Raw genomic sequence first — 12,318 nt, forward strand, 5'->3', positions numbered from 1 at the left:
AAGAAAATATAAAGAGCAGCCAGTAAACTGAAGCATCCCCTACCTGCAAGCCCCATTCCTTCCCACACTGCTGCACATCTGATGTGACACATACATTCTCTATATGCCCAAGCTTTCTAGTGTGTTTCTGTTCAGAATGTTTCTAAACTCTTGGCCTTACCGACATAATAGTTTGGCTTCAGTGCTCTGGTACCACTTCTGGCAAATACAGAAAAATAAACTATCCAACTGAAAAGACATATGAGAAAGATGTGACTATTAAACTCTGACCCAGTCCTTACTGGTACTTGGTTTATTGTGTTTCTCAGTCATTGTCATGAAAAACAGGCAAGGACTGTTGGGAGGTGAGCCTTTTTTATGAGACTCAGAGAGAGATCAGAAGCCTATTATCTTTTAGCCCTGAAAGTCCTAAAAGAGCTTATCTTTATCCTCTCCTTGCTGCAACAAGATTTGTCATTTTGCTGGCCAGCATGTCAAACCAAGAGCTCTACCTTTGACTGACATAAGTGGTTGGCCATGGTTTATGCCACTTTAGACAATGCAGTCTTAGTATTTATTCAGTGGCATAGGCCCTTAATTCTAGAAGATATGAAAAGATTAAAAGAAAAGAAGCAAAATGAATTAGAACCATTTCTCACATGTTTACCTTGTAACTAGTATATTCCTAGAAACCTGATTATTCAGGTTTATCTCATAATGAGAGTCATCAATTCACTGTAGATGACTGGCCAGTTGTTCATATTGTCTCCTTGCTTTTTCTTGAGTAATCACTTGAATATTTTTACAAAATTGAAAATAAATCTGGAACCAATTCTCCATTATATAAAAATCCAGGATGTTAAATATTTGGTACTTGTTGATCAAAATTGCAAACCCCAATCAACTAACTATGAAAAGTACTTATAAAAGGCTACCAGAGTTGGCAGCTTTCATAAAGAGAGGTTGTTTGCTATTTTGTGCATCACTGGCTAATCAGGATCATCAATCTCTGGAATTCTGGAACAAGAACTGTGATCTTGTTCACTGGGAAGTTGACTTCATTTGGAAGATGACATGCCTCAGGGTCATCAGGAGAAATGCATGCTAGTCAGGTCCTATTATACTTTCATTGATTTTGCAAACTATTTATCTAGCTGTTGTGAATTCTAACTGCACCACTTTAGAAGCACCAGGAAAATAAGCTTTATACATAGATTAGAGGGAATTGCTGGTCCTCAATGGCTGGTTCAGCCAGATCAGAGAGCGGCCACCCACTCAGTAGAAGGCAACACATGAAGGCTCTAGTTGAAAAAAATATGTAAAAATTGATCCTAAATTCTCCATATGGACATATTTTTCATTAAATTAAAATTCCAGACTTGAAACAAAAATTGCTGATGTGATGTTTGAGTGCTTCAGGATGTACTTTATATAGGGAGAAGACTGCAAACGAATAATAAAACAAGAGCTATTCATCCAATTAAGTGGGAAACAAATACAAGCCTGACTGGGAAGAGAAATAAAGGCTAATACACAATGTTTTTTCTACAACGAGATCAATTCACTTGAGTTTGAGTATTCATGAACTTCAATAGCATCCTCAGAATTTGAGTATTCATGAACTTCAATAGCATCCTCAGAATTTTAACACCACCTCTGTGCTAAATGTAATAATATACACAATAAAATTACATTAAAATTACATAGTAAGGTTTGAGTAAGGCCAAATTCCATGAAAAACTCACACTAAAATTTCAAAAGTCTAATTCATGATAATGGTAATAAGTCAGCTGATTTCTAACAATGAGATTGCAAATTTCATATTTTTCTTCAAATTTTCTTCACAAAAAATAAATTGTGGCTTACTTTGAAGATATTGTATAGTTCAGATATCTAAGTATAAGAAGAAATATTTGTTCTTATGACAAGTACAGAAAGTTAAGACAAATACAATTTGATTATAAAAAACCATTAGTTTTGATAAAATAACATTATTGAAGGATAATATTAATTATAAGAGATCAAAAGAATTTTAAGGTGGGGATCTTCCAGTTTCCAAAATTATTTTGATAGTGTTTTTCTAGTCAGGGAATAACCCAACTCTTCTGCAATATTAGACTACATGTGTCCAAAATTCTCTAATTTTAAGTTTCTTGGGACCCATTAAATGCTCCCAAACACCAAGTGGATGGATTCTGATGATTAATTTTTAAAGATAATACCATTCATTATAGAAAACACATTTTTTTAAAAAAGCAAGATATTGGTTTTATTCTGTTTGCAGAGTTAAGATTTAATTGTGTATATTTTTTTTATTCTGCTTATATTGAAAGAATAAAAATATTATGACAAAGAGTTCATAAGCACCATTTTATTAAGTATAATATTTTAGTAAGGAGGCCTTACTTTGCTTTGTTAAGCATTTATGTTTCCTTTCCATTCTTCCTCTGGAGATGAGCATCTTTGAACATAAGGTATATCAAGGCATTGGAGACAAAGCATAAGCTCTGGAATCAAATACAAACAATTTCAAATTTTGTCTACTTCTTTGAAATTGCATGTTGACTTAGGACAAGTTCCTTTAACCTTTCGTAGTATCGGGTTTCTTACATTTTAAATGAATATGATGTCTACATTGTCAGGATACTGTGATAATTAATTAAGAAGACATTTTTAGAACACTTAGCATAATTCCTGATATGATTATGACTAAATTACTTATTTATTGCTATTTTCTTTTTCTTCTTCATCTTAAAGCCCTAGGATAGATTCTGTATAGTAGCATTACTTAAAGACATTTTTAGGACTTTAAAATTTGTATACATTATATCCTTAGAAATCTTTTGCTAAATTCAGTGTTGGGTTCCCTTTATATTTCTACAGAAACACTTTATATTTCTATTGCTCCCTAAATTAACCTAAGAAAGTCACCAAAATTTTTATGTCATTTTAATGTATTATTTGACATATTAATGTCAAATTTTGCTAAACCTTCACAACAGATTATCAATATACAGTGGATACTCTATTTAAGATTTGGGCCTAACCAAAGAGTTCAATATTATTACTGCTGCCCTCATGTTCTGTAAGTATTCTGCCAAATATATCTTTACCCATCTCTTTATTTCCAATCATACTATACTACGCATTTTAATTATACACAGCATACGACCAAGTTTTATGCTTTAATTCATGTGTTACTTTCTTTTAATGGATTTCATTTTACATTTAGTTCAACAACATTTCACAATATTATGACTCCCTAGAAATAGGAATTATACTATTGGGATGACACACAGGGCAGAGGGCTCTAGGAGCCAGACAAGACTGCAGTTAAAAGCTGTCCTGTGCAAAGAATACAATAGCATGAAGCAAATACAAAAGTGAGGCGGGGATGAACGGGGAGATGAAAAACAGGACCAAAGGATGTGTAAGGAAAGCATCCAGGTTACATTTTACATTAGAACCCAGTCAAAATGCATAAGATGATATAGTTTCTCCAATATAATTTGGAAAACAATAAATTTAAAGAATTAATTCTGATTTGAACATTAAAGTCTTCATATGGCATATATACATATATGTGTTTTGTTTAAAAAACTTGTTTTGGTGTGCTTTCTCATTCTATTTTATTTCCTGGCTATACAAACTGAACTTGTTTGTCAATATCTTCTGTAGTAATTTAGGTAACAGGTATTTGAATTTTTATTTCATTAGTGGTTGTTGTGTTTTTAAGTGTCCCCAATAATTTTTATGTAATTTTCAAAATATAATTTGGTCACTAAACAAGTAGATTTTTTTATATAGTTATTTAAAGAGAGTCTCAGCATTTCTAGGTTCTTTCTATACTTACCTATCCACAATTTCTCACTCCCTTGTGATATTCCTCATTTTTTGTAATGTAATTCTGGGGGTATGTATCTATATATTTTAAAAACTCTTTCCAATATACAGATTCTCCTCCATTTGGTCTTTCACATATTTACTTTAAAACTAAAGTCTATAATTACTTAAGTAATTCTATTGGCTTTGGGGAGCTTAAATATTGATCATAAATCCTTTTTATCAATAATTCTCAGTCTCTAAAATTCCTAGGCTCCTTTTTATCATGATTTTTAGATTCTAAACATTGATTCAATGATTGAAAGCATATATATATACTTTCAGTGTGTGTGTGTGTGTGTGTGTGTGTGTGTATTTAGGAAGAATAACTTGATAGAAGATTTGTTTTATTTCAATAAACATCTCAAACAAACTTGCAATACATTTCGCACATGAAAATTAATTTAGCCATGCAAAGATATTATGGATAGTAAATTATATTTTACTGTTTCTGAAAGCTATACTTATGAAAAAGGTCTAAATTCAATACAAGCTGAAACTCATTTTTAACTTACCTGGGTGCTTATGGGATATTTTAAATTATTTTCAGAATGTAGCTATATGAAAAATATTTTCATAAATTTCAGTAATATGTCATTTTCACTTCACCTCAGTTCACTATTATTTTATGATACATTCTGCTCATCTCTCCTTAATGTATCTATTTATTGCCTTTGCCTTATTTTCTACATAGTTATTCTCATGTTATTAATACTTTTTTTCCTGTGCTCCAGAGATGTATTCCAGTTATCTTTTACATCCTGGACAGGAATTTAATATTTCTGATTTATTGCACCTGAATATGCAATATTCACCAATTTTGTTCTTGTTTGTCTGCTCGGATGGTCCTGCTACTAAGTATTCATACAGTTGGTGTTTATTTATATCATTTCACTTCAAATCTATACTGTTCTTGTTCAGCATGCAGTAAATGTATTTCAGAGAGACATGTTCCCTTTGATAATGGGTCAATGGTACTAGTCTCTTACATTGTAGTCCCTCCAGATTCATTTGTTGTGTATCATGTTCCTCTAGTTTTACACTTCATCTCTCTTTTAAAGGATGGCTCTATTTACTCATGGTGTTATAACACTATGAAAATTGGCCTGGCTTTACAAGTTTTATAGAGAGCTTTACACAAATTTTTAAACTATCTGACCCAAGCTACCATGTTGCATTGTAGGATCAGAAATTAACTATTAAGGAACTGTTCTACGATTGAAAAGTCAAACTATGTCTCATCACCACTTCCTTTTGAATGACCTTGATCAAGGATCAGCAAACTATAGCCTACCATCCAAATGTGGCCAACTATTTACATTTTTCACACATCTATACTTGTTTACTTACATACAGTCTAGGGCAAATTTCAAGCCATAATAGCAAAAATAACCAGTTGCAACTGAGAAATGTACAATAAGACCTGTGAAGCATAAAATACTATCTGGCCCTTCATAGCAAGTTTACTGACACATAAGCTAAATTCCACAGCCCCATTATAAAGAGGAGCACTAAGGAAATCATACTCCCCTTTATTACCATTCATAAAGAATGTGGTCTCTTTTCTAGTAAGTAACAAGAATAGCCTGAGGCATCAAAAATATTAATCTATACCTTATCACCAAGGAATCCTTGTTAGGGTCTTCAGATAAAACATGGATGTTGAATTGAATTGGATTGTCAGTTTAAGTATATTTTATGAAATTCAAATTAACTCAGTATTTTGTATTTTTCCTTGCTAAATCTGGGAAACATATTCCTGATGTACATCCCCATGAGTATATGCAAATAAAATAAAATGCCTGATCCTATTATAGTAAAGGATAGAGAAACTAGTAGTTATAAGCCTGTACTTTTAAACTCAAATTGGATTAAACAAGCATGAAACATATTATTTTACAACAGGGAGTTCAGAATCAGGAAAATGCTGTATGTCAGGACTCTATCTTCATATTTATCTCATTCCTATTGATCTGCCTTCCTCTCTGTGCTCGATTGACCCTCAAAATGTAGCAAGGAAAGAACAAAGTCTCTTCTATATCCAGGTCCAAATGTAAGGTCTCTAACATATTTTCAGTCTTCTCCATTAGATCCAGATATGGCTCCCAGAAACTGGAGACTAAAATATAAAGGATGTACCCTTAAGATAATCAATACAAAAGGCAGAAGAGACAAAAATAAAATTATAATAAAACTTCTACTTGGAATAAATGAAGAATAAGAAGTTAAACATGAGTCATTATCATAAATATCATATAATATATATATATATATATATATATATTCATTCTGTTGGGTGTACAAAAAAAATTACAAATCCCAGTAAGAAAAGTATATTTCTTGATCAGCCATCCTGGTGGCGATGTTCTGTCTTGTGTAGGTAAAGCCTTGCACAGTTTTCTCCATAATCAAACCTGAGATGGATGATGTAAAGACAGACCTTGTGGAGCAAAGCTTTAGCACCATTCTAAGTTAACTGAAATTCCATAACAAGGGCATTTTCATAGGACAATGTAATTCTCATAATTTATTGCACTTGGGATATTTTTCTTCCCATCCACAATTAAAGTTTTGCACTTAGAAGTGACCTTTGAATATTAAAAAAAAAGTGCTTCCCTCCCTCTTGACTCCAGATCAGTATCCTCTGCCAAGAAGAAATCTAAGACAATTGCCTTCAGTGAGAGGCATCATAATCAAACCTTTCCCCAGGATTGTCTTCTTTCCAAGCAGAGAATGACTAGCAGGCAGCACTTGAATGAATTCCCAATATCATGACCTGCTGAAACTGTTCTTGTCTGTTACTATTTTGACTGCCTCTAGCTAGTGGGAGAGTATTTGGATGTTCTAACCATCAGTGGAATTAGTTATAAATCAAAGGTACAAATGACCTTTCTCTCTCATATACAATTGTTTAGGACATCTTCAGCCAAATCTTGTGTTTCTAATAACTGTGTTAACTTTTCACCATGACCAAAATACCATATAAGAACAAGTTATATAAGGAAAAGTTTATTTTGGTTCACAGTTTCAGAGGTCTCAGTCTATAGTTAGCTGACTCCATGGCTCTGGGCCTGAAATTAGAACATCATGGCAGAAGAGCATGGTATACAAAAACTGCTCAGCTCACGTGGCCAGGAGGTAGAAGGGAAAGAAGTGGGGAGAATAGATTCATCTTTCCAGAGCATGGCCTCAGTTACCTACTTCTTCCAACTAGGTCCCAATTCTCAGTAGTCCATTAATCTATCAATTGATTAATTTGGCAAATGGATTAATCCACTGATGAGCCCTAATCATTTCCTAAAAGTCCTACTTCTGAACCTTGCTGTATTGGGGACATGAGCTTTTGGCAACATTTCAAATCTAAATCATAACAAGAACTTACCAAAAACATCAGAAAGTATCAGATTATCCAAATACCCCCAAATATCTCTGGCTTCTGACACTAGAATTTTGTGTAGAAATTGATCTAAATCCCAATGCACAACAGCTTACAATGAGTATTGTTAACCACTTCACCATGGTCACCCACTCCCTGGGTCTAGAATAGTAAGGTATTATAGAGTAAGGAATTCTCACTTCTCACCACTATTCTCTACATTTAACAAACACACTTTTTTTGGAGTAAGTCCTTTGTAGCACCCGACTTCATTTTGCCACATTCTGTATCTCTTAGTATAAAGGACTGAATATCTGTATCTCCCTCAAAATTTGTAAGTTGAAATCCAACCCCCAATGTAATGGCACAAGAAGGTGGGGCTTTTGGGGTTAACTAAGTAATGGGGGTGAACCTTTCATGAGATCAGAGCTCTTATGAAAGGATCCTGGGGAGTGTTCTTGCCTTTGTTCCACCACATGAGGATATAGAGAGAAGCCAGAAGTCTGCACACTAGGAGAGGGAGCTCACCAGAACCAAACCATGCTGGCACATTTACCTCAGATTCCCAGGCTCCACAACTGCAAGGAATACATTTTTATGTATAACCCACCCAGTGTATGGTATTTGTTTTAGCCGAACTTAAGAACTTTGGAAGACTTTAGCATTAAATCACACAAAAATGTAACTCAAATGGGATTTAAAAAGAAAATATATTTATTTCCTATAGCTAGAATTCCAGAGATGAGGCATCTCCAAGCTTGGACATCAGGACACCAGCCTGTCTTCTCTGTCACACTCTTGGTTGCACTGTCCCTTGAGGATGAAAGATTAGGTTTGTTTCAAAAGTTCAAGGAATTGTTTTTAGAAACTACAAGGCCTTCCTCCATAATGAACCAACCTAAAACTGTCTAGGAACATTTTCTTTTTGTTTCACTGATCAGGATTTGCCACACATCTGTGGCTGAATCTCTGGAAGGAGACTGGTCAAAGAATCTATTCCTAAGGTAATCAGGGGGTGATTATCACAGTAGGGTATCTGTGCACTGAAAATGTGATGCAGTGACAGAACTGTCCTTTGTAGAGATGGAACAGGGAGGCTGTGATGTCTTTGTCCACCTCAGTTTCAGTAATTAGGATTCCTAGCCTCTTATCAGACTTGGAGTGTATTAATTTCCTACATCCTATTAATTGCAGAAAAGCACTTTGTTATTTTATATGGCTTTCTGGCCCTGTAAAGTAGAAGTTAGGGATGAAAATAGGGACTAGTTTATGTTCATATAACTCTTTTACACACAAGTCATCTCAACTTAAAAAAAAAATAATCTACAATAATAAATACAAATTCATAATCATAGTCTTTTGGCAACAAAATAATTAAATATTTTAAAAAGCATTCACAAAAACCTATCTTTTGGGATTTAGGAAAAAGAAAGAAACATTAAACTTCAGAAGTTATTATTCTCAAATGTAAAGAAAGAGCAAAGAGAGAGCCTTAAGATTACCTTAATCTGTAAAGGTAATTATTTTTCCTAAAAAGCAATAGTTACCACTTTATATGGAATATAGACCTCAAATTTTATTGTGACATTTTTCTAGTATATAGTCTGACTTCCACGAGTCCCCATATACTGCATTATCAGCGAGAGGCACAGAAACCTGTGTACCTGATATGGCAGGGACAATGCCCCCAGATGGCGAGGCAGTAAGCCAAAGAACTGTCTGGAGTCATTAAGACCTTGGTAGTGGACAGGTTTATATGTATCCACAGGAAAATGAACATCCAATAATGAACATCCATCCTTTGATTTAAAAATGCCAGTTTCACATTCCACACATCTAAAGTCCCTTTTCATGAGAAGACAAAATTTTTGCTCAAGGAGTTTCCCACATTGTGTGTGGTGGGAGCCAATGGGCATGCTCTGTGAGCAGACTACTGGAGATGCACCTAAAGATGCACCTAAAGTCCTCAGCTCCAGCTTTGTCTATGGGCAGAACCCCCTTCCCTGTATAATTCATGCCTTAAACAAGTATTTCTCCACCTACCACAACACAGCCCACAAGTATTTCCTCACCGCACCATATGGTGGCAGATGCTATGTGAGGCACCAGGAATGCATGGAAAGGTGAGATAGAAAAGAGACTGGTTCTCAAAGAACTCAAAATATAGTGGGGTTTTTTTTTAAGACTTTTTAACAATTTATTGGAAGAGGGGCAGATGCTGACACAGAGCTCTGCAAGGGACACCAGTGCACTGGAAGATTGTAATCAGGGACTGTTCCCCTCAGGTGACAACTTCACCTGAACTGAGTCTGAAAGGATGACAAAAAAAGTTCTCTTAACCTTTTTACTTCCCGGAACATTGATCCTCCCTCTGGCACAGAACGTGTACCCAGCATGAATGTGTCATGCTCATGCCTGCCTCAGCAAGAAAGTGATCATCTCAAGGGTTGAGAACACACAGTTTTACAGCCAGGGTTTGTTACAATGCCAGACCCATAAAAGGTGCTCAATGGATGTCTGATGAGTCTGTGAATAGTGAATTTCAGTTTTCAATCCCAAACTCGATTTTAAGTCAGTTCAAACTCAACATATTTAATGTAAAAACAATCTTCTCTCCACAAAATAGGTTGTCTTCTGACTTGTCAATTTCTATCAATAATTAATTCACTGTCTATATCACCATATCTCAAAAATTTCTGCATTGTCTTTGATTTCTTCACTCTCTTTACTGCCTACCTGCACTTATCAAAGTCATCTTACTGATTGCCCTTCTATGGTATCTTTCTTGTTCCCACAGCATAGTCCTACTTCAAGTCCCTTCTGATGCCATGGTATGTCAAGAGATTTCTTGACATCTTTTCCTGGAATCCTATTCTGAAACTCACTGCCATTTAAGAGCCTCTACTTTTGAATCTATTTATCACCAACACAAACAAAATGAAAATATATATCTATGAAGTACCTTTCATGCATATCATACATCTTTTCCTAGTATCAAAAGATAAAGGGGGAGGGAGAGGGCTATAAAAATAATTATTCCTTGGTATATTATCTGTTGCTACATAACACTTTACTGCAAACATAGCAACTTAGAATGTCACCTATTAATTATCTAGCAGTTCCTATATATCAGCAGTCTTGATAAGACTTTACTGGGTTCTCTGATTCAAGATCTCATAAACTGCAATCAAGGTTTCACTTGGCTTCAGTCCCATCTGAAGCCCGGGGTTCTCCTCACATGGTTATAGTCACTGACAGAATTCAGTTTCCTGAGACTGGGGGGCACCGAAGTCTTCAATCTCTGGAGGCTGCCCACAGTACCCTGCCATGTGGTCCTCTCCATAGAGAACTCACAAGATAGAAGCTTGCTTCTTGAAGGCCAGGAGGAAAAGAAAAGGAGTCACGTGTGGAGTCACATATATGTGTGTGCAATATAATATTTATATATAATATACAATTATTATAGTTTTATGAGTGTATTATGTGTATACACATATATATATATATATATTACAATAATTATAGGTATAATATCCCATCACCTTTACCATATAGCTCACATAACCACAGTGACATCCCATCAGTTTCTCTTATTGGTTCACAATAGGTCCAACACACACTCAAGGGAAAGGTATTATGCCAGAGGCATGGTAATAAATAATCCAACTCCATTTTTTATGTTTGATTGAAGATAACCTCTATGCCTCTCCTCTCCTTCTTTCCCTTGTGCTTACATCCAGGCAAGCTGACAAGGAAGCCTGTATTCTCTTTCCTTTGGAACAAAAAAATATTTTATTTCCACACAAGCCCTGGCTACTTATGGTAATCTTGACCCTATCTTACCTCCTAACTATCACAAGGTAAGTCTCTTTTCCTGTTCTGTTAGACCATTTGTGGGTCAGCTTGAGAAGCCTGTTCTATATTAGTAATAATCCTTTTTTATACTATCTTGGTCTGTGTGAAGCATCTTCTATCTTGACATCCAAACCAAATTTGAAATAGACTCCATCCTATTTCTGTAGTGTTTAAACATGAATACAGGAGGTAGATGCCCCTGGCATTCCCATGAGCTCTAATTGCTGCATTAGTTGCCACAATATGCAGTAATATACACTGCACCTTAAAACCATATTCAGTCTTTCTTTCAGAGGAAGCATAAGAACCCCATTACCAAAAAGTCTCTATCTTGCTGCTACATACAAGACAAACACAATTCTAATATTTTATATTTTTAGGCACTGGTTGACAAAAATCACAAATGATTACAAATTCAATGGCCAAAGAAAAATTTGAAAATGAAAAGATAATGAAATTTTTTAAAATATTGAATGAACATGAAATATGTATGTAAATTTGTCCCAGGTGAAGATTGAATATAGGTTAAACAGCAAGAAAAACCTGAAAACATTTGCATTACTACTATGAAAAATACTTGTAATGTTATTATGTCTTAGGAAAAATGCAAATAGGTTCCAATCAGTTCCAGTTGGTTGGGAAATGAAGTAGCTTTTCATTCCCATCGCCACACAGGTATTCAAGGCCTCCAATGTTCATTCAGTAAAACTTACAGGTATCTAGGATGGTGGAATGCGGTTTGCCATTGACGATAGGTCTCTGGGAAGGAGGGGAAATACAAACTGGAGAAAAGCCAGGAATGAGCCCCTTTGAGGTTGCTCCCCAGTACTTATAATAGAAAATGCCAGCCCCCACCCTCTTTGTGGAATTAGACCCCTTCTTCTCCTCCCTCCTGGCTTTAGGCCCACCTTCCCCTGCCCTTCTCCTCCTAGTTTTTGGTTACCAAAAACATACCTCCATAAATACACACGTGTTTATGTTACTTTTAAGTGGATAGGTATATTTTTAGTCTTTTTTCCTATTTCAGTATAGGCTTGGTAAAGCAAAGATGGTCTCCCTCCAATCCCCTTTTCTACTCTTAGAGGGTAGAAAAGATGGACAAAAACACAGGAATAGCTGAAATTAATATTTTTAACTCTACCTCTCAAAATAGGTTTTCATTTTCAATTAGATAATCTTCCAAAATCAATGACAAGACATCCACTAGTGGAAAATACTTGAATAAC

Source organism: Marmota marmota, unplaced genomic scaffold (genome assembly GCF_001458135.2).
Source record: "Marmota marmota marmota unplaced genomic scaffold, marMar, whole genome shotgun sequence".
In the NCBI taxonomy this organism is placed as follows: domain Eukaryota; kingdom Metazoa; phylum Chordata; class Mammalia; order Rodentia; family Sciuridae; genus Marmota; species Marmota marmota.